We start from the raw sequence: 13075 nt of genomic DNA on the forward strand, positions 1-13075 counted from the left end.
TACTTTTTATGAATATGGTTACAGTACAGTTGTATGGTCAGCCTATGTAGTAAGAGATAGCAGTAAATTAAGTTACTGAGGGGTGGAGCCATACATACACATGTAACTTAAGAGAACTGTTCAAGCTTATTAAGCATAATTTTAGCTTGCTATCTAAATAATGGGCAGCCGGTAAAGAATTTTGACCTTATTGTTTGAAAGGGAGTCCTTAAGTACAGGAACTAGTTAAATTGTAAATCTAGTGTGGAATTGCTGGAGTCAGAACTGACCATGGAGGTTTGGGGAAAAAATGTAATTTTGGCTGCTTCAAACTCAGTTTTTCTGCAGCAAGTTTTTTTTAAACCACCTTACATTGAGGTATAAATTAACATGCAGTACACATATTTAAAGTATATAATTTGGTAAGTTTTGACTTAACGTATACAGCTGTGAAACCATTGCCACAATCAAGGTAATTAACATATATGTCATCCCCCAAGGTTCCCTGGTACTGCTTTGTAATTCCTTCAGTTATTTTTTTTATAAAGTGTAATTAATGAGCAAAATTCTCATTATAGATTTAAAATAGCATTTCAAAAATTGTATTATATTTGATTTTAAAAAAGTACGAGAATTTTCCGTAAGTAGTATTTCTATGAAAGTTGAGATAAATACAGAAGTGTTAATAATCAGGTTTATATTAAAGTTCAGTATATTGAAGGACCTGGTATCTACACAAGTATTTTTAGTCCTTTTATGCTGGTATTGTTTTTATGTACTGCATTAAGAGTTATAATATGGTTATATAAACATTTTAAATTTATTTAGGCATGTGTCATAAATTGGTTGTTTTTGAACAAAAAAATTATCCATTTTCCCTAACTCAGCAGCAGATTCTACTTGACTGCTCCATAATCTACTCAACAAATTTTAAAGAAGTTATTTTATTAGGATGGGTTTTTATTAGAAATAGTGTGTCCTGGCAGATAATTTAATAGGTAATTCTAGATTAGAAAAGGCACGTAACGTGAAAGTTTTCAATGAAGTCAAATTTTTATTTAGGCATACACATTAAAATTAGCGGTGTATTGCTAGGGCTTTTAATTATTAGAATATCATTGAAAACGGACTTTTTCTTCCAGACCATTGCACGTTCTTTATGTGCCCTGAGATAACTGTCGGGGGAGGGGAGTGCATGTCAAGCAATAGCAGAATCCCTGAAAGCCTCCAGTGCTGCAGAGATGCTTCAGTTATTCAGCTGCTCAGTATTACTGGCCTTGCCTTAGAGAGGGGGCTGAGTACTAGGGTTTATAAAAACGGAGGGGCGCCATTGCTCCAAAAAGAGCTGTGATTTTTAAAATACATATAATTAAGGGCACCCTGGAATTCTACTCTGCACACGAGAGTTCGCCATTAGTTTGAATTAACAGCAGCTAATGACAACATGACAACATGGGACACGTGGACCTGGAAAGTTTGTAGTTCAGATATTGGGAATGTGTGATTCAGTAACCGCCTGCTATAAAGGTTTTGTAATTGTGCATTTTTCTTGTTTGTTTTGAGAGCCACCTGCCATTTAATTTATCCTGTAAATTCACCTACCCTTATGTAGCATTTGTTTTGTAGAAACCCAGTCTGGCACCACGTTGAAAGTGTAGAATGTGTGAAATTCTTAGGTCTGTTATAGAAGGACACTGCTGTGGTGTGTTCAGTGCAGCTGTATTCTGACTCTTGCTGTGCATGACAGCACACGGGGTAGTGGTTCCCAAACTTACCTGCACAGAAGAATCATTGAGGAGCTTCAAAAAATACTGATGCCCCCGCCCCAGAGACCGTGATTTAGTTAGACAGGGACATGGCCTGAACTTTAAAATATTTAAAAATCCCAGGTGATTCTAGTGTAGTGACAGTGCTATAGTGGATATAGTCACACTTGGGTTTGAAATCTGGCTCTGCACCTTATTAACTGTGGCCTTCACCAGATCTTCAGATATTATTATCTACTCCATGGAACTATTGAGGATGAAAAGAACCATGAAAAGCACCTGGTGTAAATCCTGGGCACATGGTGAGTTCCCGAATTTTGGCTGTTACTTCACTACGGTAAACACCATCAACACCAACCAGTAGCTCCTAGTGCACACTTTTTAAACTGCATGTTAGCGTGTGAAGCGTACGTTCTCAGTGAACTAAAACTGCTTCACTTAGTGTTATGTTCAGATATGAGCTAAGCTGCTTGATAATCTGATTTTGACTAACCTTTAAGGTTTACCGGTTAAATTTTAATCACTGGACTTTAGTGATAAATCATACTCTTGTGGGCTTTAGTGCTTTCAAATCTTTAAAAATAGAATTGCCTCCAGTAGTCACATTTGATGTTACTTGTGAAAATAAGGTAAGCACTAGAGTTGTAAGCTGGGATTTGATTTGCTGTCTCTGCTCCATTTCTCTCATGGTTTTAAGAGTAAGGTAATTCTCTTTGGTCTTCAGCTACTTTTCCTTTCTGAATGGACACACTACATCATTGAACAAGCTCATTAGATCTAGGTAACACTGATGACATGAGAAAATTAGATTGTAGGTGCCAGCTTTTGGGTAAGGGGTTTATGATCTTGTAATGGCATTTTTACTTAAATGGTGAAGTGTGCCTTTTCTCCATAGGGAGTATACTTCTGTCACTATAGCCCTAATGTTGTTTAGCATGTGTGTTTAAATGGCTGGAGGAAAGGAAAAGCAGCTATTGATAAAAACCAAGTAAATTCATTTACCCTCAGTCTGAATAAAGTAGGTGCAGTTGCTTTCTAAGAAGTTGACTTGGTGAAGTGAAGAAGTATTAATATTATTTGGAGTAATATTTTTCCCCTGAAATCTGGACTTAATGTCCTGACACTTTTTAACTTTTTTGTTACCTTGGTGAATTGAATACTAGAGCAAGCCATTTGGCCTAATAGATAAAATCCGAGTACCAAGTAAGGCGTATAGGAAGGTCTCTGCCCAAGTAGGTCTCATACCACTTAAGATGTCTGCAGTTTCCCTTTTGAAGATTTTCTAAATCAGGGGTTGGCAAACTCTGTGAAAGGCCGGATAGTAAATGTTTCAGGCCACATAGTCTCTGTCGCGTATGTTCAACTCTGCCATTCTAGCACGTAAGCAGCCACAGACAATGTGCGTGGCAATAAAACCAGGTGACTGGGGGTTGTAGTTTGCTGATTTTTTTTCTAAATCTTCAGGCTTTTGGAAACGTGAAAGTTGTGCTGTGATACTTGATTTTTACAGTCACCTGGGTGAGGAGTTCTGCAAAATCCTTTGAAGAAACACCCCCATCTGCCTATGTAAAACATGATTGTAATATTGTATCCACACTAGGATAAAATAGATTGCATTCTAAATCACAGTGAAAAATGCAAAATTGTCAGTGCAATACAAATAGACTTTTACTGAGAAAAAGGGGAAGGCTTCCCTCCAAAAGAAGTTACTTCTTTCTTGACTTACGTTACTTGGCCAGCATTTTACCTTCAGTGTTTATAAAAGATAAATTTGTCTTTTTCATTCTCAATTGTACCTCATTAATATGGACCATTTATTTTAAAGAGGCTTTGCCTTTGGTAGAATTTTTAGCTTTTTTTTCTCCAGAGTAATGGAGAAGTTCTTGGCTAAGCGTATGTTACCATCCTTGTTCTGAACATGAATTGAGAAGCAGAAGCATCTGTTTACCAGCAACAAAAAATAATCAGATCCTACAAAGCTTTAAAACAAGAAGCGAGTGTCCAAAGTTTGCTATTGGAAGTAGCTATCACAAAGCATCAGGTTTCTGGATTTTTGCTGCCTGCATTAGAAGTCAGGTGGCTGCTAGTAGTGATGTTGTTCGGTGCCATCAAGTTGGTTCCAACTCGTAGCGACCTTATGCACAAAAGAATGAAATGCTGCCCGATCCTGCGCCATCCTTAAAATCGTTGTTATGCTTGAGCTCGTTGCAGCCACTGTGTCAGTCCACCTCATTGAGGGTCTTCCCCTTTTCCGTTGACCCTGTACTGTGCCAAGCATGATGTCCTTCTCCAGGGACTGATCCCTCCTGACGACATGTCCAAAGTATGTAAGACGCAGTCTCGCTATCCTTGCCTCTAAGGAGCGTTCTGGCCGCACTTCTTCCAAGACAGATTTCTTTGTTCTTTTGGCAGTCCATGGTATATTCAATATTCTTCGCCAACACCACAATTCAAAGGCATCAACTCTTCTTCGGTCTTCCTTATTCATTGTCCAGGTTTCACATGCCTAGGATGAGAATGAAAATACCATGCCTTGGGTCAGGCGCACCTTAGTCTTCAGGGTGACATCTTCGCTGTTCGATACTTTGAAGAGGTCCTTTGCAGCAGATTTGCCCAATGCAATGCGTCTTTTGATTTCTTGACTGCTGCTTCCATGGCTGTTGATTGTGGACAAGTAAAATGAAACTCTTGACAACTTCAATCTTTTCTCCATTTATCATGATGTTGCTCATTGATCCAGTTGTGAGGATTTTTGTTTTCTTTATGTTGAGGTGCAATCCATACTGAAGGTTGTGGTCTTTGATCTTCATTAGTAAGTGCTTCAAGTCCTCTTTACCTTCAGCAAGCAAGGTTGTGTCATCTCCATAACACAGGTTGTTAATGAGTCTTCCTCCAATTCTGATGCCCCATTCTTCTTCATATAGTCCAGCTTCTCAGATTATTTGTTCAGCATACAGATGAAATAGGTATGGTGAAAGAATACAACCCTGATGCACACCTTTCCCGACTTTAATCAGTATCCCCTTGTTTGTCCGAACAACTGCCTCTTGGTCTATGTAAAGGTTCCTCATGAGCACAATTAAGTGTTCTGGAATTCCCATTCTTCACAGTGTTATCCATAGTTTGTTATGATCCACACAGTCAAATGCCTTTGCATAATCAATAAGACACAGGTAAACATCCTTCTGGTATTCTCTGTTTTCAGCCAGGATCCATCTGACATCAGCAATGATATCCCTGGTTCCACGTCCTCTTCTGAAACCGGCCTGAATTTCTGGCAGTTCCCTGTTGATATACTGCTGCAGCCATTTTTGAATGATCTTCAGCAAAATTTTGCTTGCGTATGGTATTAATGATATTGTTCTACAATTTCCACATTCGGTTGGATCACCTTTCTTGGGAATAGGCATAAATATGGATCTCTTCCAGTCAGTTGGCTAGGAAGCTGTCTTCAATATTTCTTGGCATAGACAAGTGAGCACCTCCAGCACTGCATCTGTTTGTTGAAACATCTCAATTGATAATTCCACCAATTCCTGGAGCCTTGTTTTTCACAAATGCCTTCAGAGCAGCTTGGACTTCTTCCTTCAGTACCATCGGTTCCTGATCATATGCCACCTCTTGAAATGGTTTAATATCGACTAATTCTTTTTGGTATAATGACTGTGTGTATTCCTTCCATCTTCTTTTGATGCTAACTGCGTCGTTTAGTATTTTCCCCATGGAATTCTTCACTATTGCAGCTCGAGGCTTGATTTTTTTCTTCAATTCTTTCAGCTTGAGAAACACCGAGCATGTTCTTCCCTTTTGGTTTTCCATCTCCAGATCTTTGCATGTCGTCATAATATTTTACTTTGTCTTTTCAAGAGGCCCTTTGAAATCTTCAGTTCTTTTTCTTCATCAGTTCTTACTTTTGCTTTAGCCACTCGACGCTCGAGAGCAAGCTTCAGAGTCTCCTCTGACATCCATCTTGGTCTTCTCTTTCTTTCCTGTCTTTTCAATGACCTCTTGCTTTCTTCATGGATGAAGTCCTTGATGTCATTCCACAACTCATCTGATCTTTGGTCACTAGTGTTCAATGCATCAAATCTATTCTTGAGATGGTCTCTAAATTCAGGTGGGATACAGTCATGGTCATATTTTGGCTCTCATGGACTTGCTCTGATTTTATTCTGTTTCAGTTTGAACTTGCATATGAACAATTGATGGTCTGTTCCAAAGTTGGTCCCCGGCCTTGTTCTGACTGATGATATTGAGCTTTTCCATCGTCACTTTCCACAGATATAGTCAGTTTGATTTCTGTGTGTTCCATCTGGCAAGGTCCATGTGTATAGTTGCCGTTTATGTTGGTGAAAGAAGGTATTTGCAGTGAAGAAGTCATTGGTCTTGGTAAATTCTATCATTCGATCTCCGGCATTGTTTCTGTCACCAAGGCCATATTTTCCAACTACTGATCCTTCTTTGTTTCCAACTTTCACATTCCAATTGACAGTTATTATCAATGCATCTTGATTGCATGTTGGATCAATTTCAGAGTGCAGCAGCTGATAAAAATCTTCTATTTCTTCATCTTTGGCCCTAGTGGTTGGTGCGTAAATTTCAATAATAGTCATATTAACTGGTCTTCCTTGTATCCATATGGATATTATCCTATTACTGACAGTGCTGTACTTCAGGATAGATCTTGAAACATTCTTTTCGACGATGAATGCAACACAATTCCTCTTCAAGCTGTCATTCCCAGCATAGTAGACTATATGATTGTCTGATTCAAAATTGCCAGTACTAGCCCATTTCAGCTCACTAATGCCTAGGATATCGGTTTATGCATTCCATTTCATTTTTGACTATTTCCAATTTTCCTGGGTTCATACTTCATAATCCCATGTTTTGATTATTAATGGATGTTTGCAGCTGTTTCTTCTCATTTTGAGTCGTGCCACATCACCAAATGAAGGTCCCGAAAGCTTTACTCCATCCATGTCATTAAGGTCGACTCCACTTTGAGGAGGCAGCTCTTCCCCAGTCATCTTTTGAGTGCCTTCCAACCTGGGGACCTCATCATCCAGCACTATATCAGACAATGTTCTGCTGCTATTCATAAGGTTTTCACTGGCTAATGCTTTTGACAAGTAGCCTGCCAGGTCCTTCTTCCTAGTCTGCCTTAGTCTGGAAGCTCAGCTGAAACCTGTCGTCCATGGTTGACCCTGCTGGTATCTGAATACCAGTGGCATAGCTTCCAGCATCACAGCAACACACAAGCCCCCACAGTATGACAAACTGACAGACACATGGGGGAGTAGTGATACAAGGCCCAAATAATAGCTCAGCAGAACAGAGTAGGGGACGAAGGGTAGAGTTAACCATATTTTGATGCACATAATGCAAACTTTCTATGCCTTCTCCCTCCTCCTTATTGTAAGTGCTGCTATGTCACTTAGGATAATACCTCGCAGGGGAGGTGGTGGTGGTAGTTGGCAAACAAATGTAGAAGGTACGTCTTATTTGTGTAAAATATGGGTGATTTTTATCAATTGCGCATGCTTCAGGCTAACAGAACTAGGCACAGAGAAGATGGCAGCACTGTAATTCTTCCTGGGGTAGCATGGGGGAATGGTCTTCATGACGGGAAAGAAGTGAAATCAGTGTAGCTAGACCCGGAACCCAGAAATTAGAGATAGGAAACAACATCCACAGCCAGGGAGGTCACTCCAGAGAGACCATATGGGATCTAAATCCATAGAAAAGTAGGAACAAGTTGCTGCAGCAAAGACTGAGAAACCTATCAGACCTAGGCAGAGACCAGGCTAAGTCTAACTGGCTCCAGAGTTAAGTAGCCTGCTCTAGCATTCAACCTAGTCAAGAATGAGCTATTTCCAATAAGTGTGGACAGAGAAAACTTGCACTTGTTTACATTTAAGTATGATCAGTTATTTCTTCAGTCGTAAACATTTCTTACAACTGCAGCTTCTGAAATTCACAGAAATAACCAAAGGCACCAAAATGAGAGCTTACCGAGAAACCGTGCTGAGGTTATAAAGAATAAAGATAACCCTGTGTTGAAATTGATCACGCCCTTGCAGATAGATTGAGGTTTCAAACATGTTCCCTGTACAGGGTTAGATCAAGGCAGAGTAAGAGGTAAGAGGGCTCAGGAAGGCTTTCCAGAAGATGTCATAGCTAGAGACTTTTTAACTTTACATTGTGGTAAAATGTTTATAACTTTTTTTTTTTTGCCATTTTAACCATTTATATGTATACAGTTGAGTGACATTAATTACATTCATCATGTTGTACGCTCATAGCTATTTCCAAAAGTTTTTCGTCACCCTAAACAAACTCAGTATTCCTTAAGCAGTGACTTCCCCACTCCTCTTCCCCCAGTCCCTGGTAACCATTAATAAACTTTTGTCTAAGCTTTTTTTTTTTTTTTTGCATATTCTGCATATTTCACTTAAGTGGGGTCATACAATATTTGTCCTTTTGTGTCTGACTGACTTCACTTTGCTTAGTGTTTTCAAGGGTCACTCATGTTGTGGCATGTATAAAAACTTCATTTCTCTTTATGGCTGAGTATTATGATGCATATTCACTTTGTTTATCCATCTGTTGAACATGGGTTGCACCTTTTGTGCACTGTGAATATTGCTGCAATGTACATTGATGTGTAAGTATCTGAGTCTGCTTTCAGATCTCTTGGGTATATACTTAAGAGTGCAATTAATGGGATGTAGGGGTGTTTTTTTTTTTTTATGGTAATTCTATGTTAAACTTTCTGAAGAATTCTCACACTTTTCCACAGCAACTGCACCATTTCACATTCCCATCAGATATACACAAGGGTTCCCATTTTTCCGTATCCTCACCAATACTTGTTATTTTCTGTTTTTCTTTTATATATATATATATACATATACTCGACCCAGTGCCGTCAATTCCGATTCATATATATATATACACATATATATATATATACTTGTGCTTTAAGTGAAAGTTTACAAATCAAGTCAGACCTTGCTGTGTTCTCCTAGCTGCTTTCCCCATAATAAGACAGCACACTCCTCCTCTCCACTCCATATTCCCCATGTCCATTCAGCCAGCTCCTGTCCCCCCTGCCTTATCATCTCACTTCCAGACAGGAGCTGCCCACAGTCTCGTGTCTACTTGAGCCAAGAAGCTCACCCCTCACCAGTATCATTTTCTATCTTTTAGTCCAGTCCAATACCCGTCTGAAGAACTGGCTTTGGGAATGGTTTCAGTCTTGGGCTAACAGAGGGTCCAGGGGACTAGGATCTCTGGGGACCCTCCAGTCTCATTCAGACCATTAAGTCTGGTCTTTTTATGAGAACTTGAGATCTGCATCCCACTGTTCTGCTCCATCAGGGATTCACTGTTGGGTTCCCTTTCAGGGCAGTCATCGTGTGGTAGCGGGGCACCATCTAGTTCTTGCTGGTGTCAGTCTGATGTAGTCGATGGTATATGTGGCCCTTTCTGTTTCTTGGGGTCATCTTTACCTTACGTCTTTGGTATTCTTCATTCTCCTTTGCTCCAGATGAGTTGAGACAAACTGATGCATCTTAGATGGCCACTTGCTAGTGTTGAAGATCCCAGATGCCACTCACCAAAGATTTTATTATACCATTGACTTAGATGTCCCCTGAGACCATGGTCCCCAGACCCCTGTCCCTGCTACTCTGGCCTTCAAAGCATTTAGTCGTATTCAGGCAACTTCTTTGCTTTTGGTTTAGTACAGTTGTTCCTGTGTTGTGTGTGGTCTTTCCCATCACCTAAAATCGTTCTTGTCTACTATCTAATTAGTGAACACTCTGTTTTTCCTCCCTCCCCACCCTCATAACTGTCAATGAATATTTTCTTCTGTGTTTAAACTATTCCTTGAGTTCTTTTAATAGTGATCCCATACAATATTTGTCCTTTTGCAACTGACTAATTTCACTCAGCATAATGCTTTCTAGATTCCTCCATGTTATGGAATGTTTCACAGATTCATTGTTGTTCTTTATCAATACATAGTATTCCACTGTGTGAATGTACTGTAATTTATCCATTCATCTCTTGATGGACACCTTGATTGCTTTCATCTTTTTGCTATTGTTAACAGTGCTGCAATGAACATGGGTGTGCATATATCCATTTATGTGAAGGCTCTTATTTCTCTAAGATATATTCCAAGGAGTGGGATTGCTGGATCATGTGGTAGTTCTAGTTTTTTAAGGAAGCTCCAAATTGATCTCCAAAGTGGTTGTACCATTTCACATTCCCACCAGCAGTGTATAAGTTTCTCCACAACCTCTCCAACATTTATTCTTTTGTGTTTTTTGGATTAATGCCAGCCTTGTTGGAGTGAGATGGTATCTCATTGTAGTTTTGATTTGCATTTCTCTAATGGCTAATGATCATGAGCATTTCCTCATGTGTCTGTTAACTGCCTGAATGACTTCTTTGGTAAAGTGCCTGTTCATGTCCCTTGCCCATTTTTTAATTGGGTTATTTGTCCTTTTGTAGTTGAGTTTTTGCAGTATCATGGACTCGATGGCACTGGGGTGCTTTTTTTGGGTCCTTTTGTAGTTGAGTTTTTGCAGTATCATGTAGATTTTAGGTGTGAGGTATGGGTCTTGTTTCATTTTTTTGCAGATGGATATTCAGTTATGCCAGCACCATTTGTTAAAGAGACTGTCTTTTCCACACAGACTTCGGGCCTTTGTCAAATATCAGCTGCCCATATGTGGATGGATTTGTGTCTGGTTTCTCAATTCTGTTCAATTGGTCTGTGTATCTTTTGTTGTACCAGTACGAGGCTATTTTGTCTACTGCGGTGGTATAATAGGTTCTAAAATCAGGTAGTATGAGGCCTCCCACTTTGTCGTTCTTTTTCGGTAATACTTTACTTATCCAGGGCCTTTGTTCCCTCCATATGAAGTTAGTGATTTGTTTCTCCATTTCATTAAAAAATGTCATTGGAATTTGGATTCGGATTGCATTGTATCTATAGAATCCTTTGGGTAAAATAGACATTTTTACAATGTTGAGTCTTCCTATCTATGAGCAAGGTATGTTCCACTTATGTAGATCTCTTTTGGTTTCTTGCAGTAGTCTTGTAGTTTTCTTTGTATAGATCTTTTATGCCTCTGCTTAGATTTATTCCTAAGTATTTTATCTTCTTGGGGGCTATTGTAAATGGTATTGATTTGGTGATTTCCTCTTCAATGTTCTTTTTGTTGGTGTAGAGAAATTCAACTAATTTTTGTATGTTTATCTTATATCCTGATACTCTGCTGAACTCTTCTATTAGTTTCAGTAGTTTTCTTGAAGATTCTTTCGGGTTTTTTGTGTGTAAGATTGTCATCTACAAATAGAGATACTTTTACTTCTTCTTTGCCAATTTGGATGCCCTTTGTTTCCTTATCTAGCCTAATTGCTCTTATTTTCTGTTTTTCTGATAGTAGCCATCTTACTGTGAGTGAAGTGCTGTCTCACTGTGGTTTTGATTTGCATTTTTCTCATTAATGACAGTGAGCGTCTTCTCTTGTGCTTATTGGAGATTTGCATATGTTCTTTGGAAAAATGCATATTGAAGTTATTTATCCATTTTTAAAATGGGGTTATTTGTCTTTTAGTTGTTGAGATGTAGAAGTGCTTTATATATTCTAGATATTAAGCCCTTGTCAGATATATGGTTATCAAGTATTTTCTCCTGTTCTGTAGGTTGTCTATTCACTTTTGGTAAAGTCCTTTGATGCAAAACGTTTTAAATATTGATGAAGTCCTGTTTATCTATTTTGTCTTTTGTTGCTCATGCTTTTGATCTCATATCTAAGAATCCACTGCCAAAAAATGTCCTGGAGTTTTACCCCTATGTTTTCTTCAAAGACTCATGATTTTAGTTCTTATATTTAGGTCATCGATCCATTTTGAGTTAATTTTTATATATAGTGTGAGGTATGGGCCCAACTATATTCTTTTGCAGTGGAGATCCAGTTGTCCCAGTATCAATTGTTGAAGAGACTGTTGAATGATCTTGGCACCTTTGTTGTAAATCAATTTCTCATAAATGTGTGGATTTATTTCTGAGCTCTCAGTTCTATTCCATTGGTCTATATGTCTATCCTTATACAAGTACCACACTGTTTTGATTATTGTAAGTTTATAGTACAGTTTGAAACTGGGAAGTGTGAGTCCTTCTACTTTGTTTTTCTTTGTCAAGATTGTTTTGGTTATTTGGGGCCCCTTGCAATTCCAAATGAATTTGAGGATCATTATCTCCCTTTCAGAAAAAAAGGCTGTTGGAATTTTGATAGGGATTGCATTGAATGTGTAAGATCATTTTGAGTAAGGTGGTATTGGCATCTAAAAAATATTAAGTCCTCAAATCCATGAACATGGGATGTCTTTTCATTTATTTAGGTTTTTAATTTCTTTCAGCAATGTTTTGTAGTTTTCAGTATACAATTCTTTTACCTCCCTGGTTAAATTTATTGCTAGGTATTTTATTCTTTTAGTTGCTATTATGAATGGAATTGTTTTCATAATTTCCTTTTCAGATTGTTCATTGCCGGTGTATAGAAACACAATTACTTTTTGCATGTTGATTTTGTATCTTATCACTTCACTGAATTCATTTATTAGCTCTAGTAGGTTTCTTGTGGATTCTTTGGAGATATATATAAAACCAAACCTGTTGTTGTCAAGTCCGACTCAAAGCGAACCCATAGGTCAGAGTAGAACTGCCCCATCTGGTTTCCAAAGAGTGGCTGGTATATTTGAACTGCTGACTTTTTGGTTAGCAGCCAAGCTCTATAGGATCATGGCATTTGTGAATGCAAGCTTTACTTTCTTCCAGTCCAATTTGGATGTCTTATTTGTTTTTCTTACCTAATTGCTGTGGCTAGAACTTCTAGTACAATGTTGAATAGCAGTGGTGAAATGTCCGTCCTTGCCTTGTTCCTGATCTTGGGTGAAAAACTTTCAGTTTTCATCATTGAGTATGATAGCTGTGAAATTTTCATAAATGTCTTTTATCATGTTGAGGAATTTCCCTTCTATTCTTAGTCTGTTGTGTGTTTTTATCATGCAAGAATGTTGGATTTTGTCAGATGCCTTTAGTTTGCCAGATAGCTGTCTCCTAAATTCTTGACATAGACGAATAAGTGCTTTCAGCATTGCATCTGTTTGTTGAAACATCTTAATTGGTATTCCATCAATTCCTGGAGACTTGTTTTTTTTCCAGTGCCTTCAGTGTAGCCTGAGCTTCCTTTAGCACCATTGGTTCTTAATCATATGTTACCTCTTGAAATGGTTGAACATCAACCAAT

Source organism: Elephas maximus, chromosome 2 (assembly GCF_024166365.1).
Source record: "Elephas maximus indicus isolate mEleMax1 chromosome 2, mEleMax1 primary haplotype, whole genome shotgun sequence".
Taxonomy (NCBI): Eukaryota; Metazoa; Chordata; class Mammalia; order Proboscidea; family Elephantidae; genus Elephas; species Elephas maximus.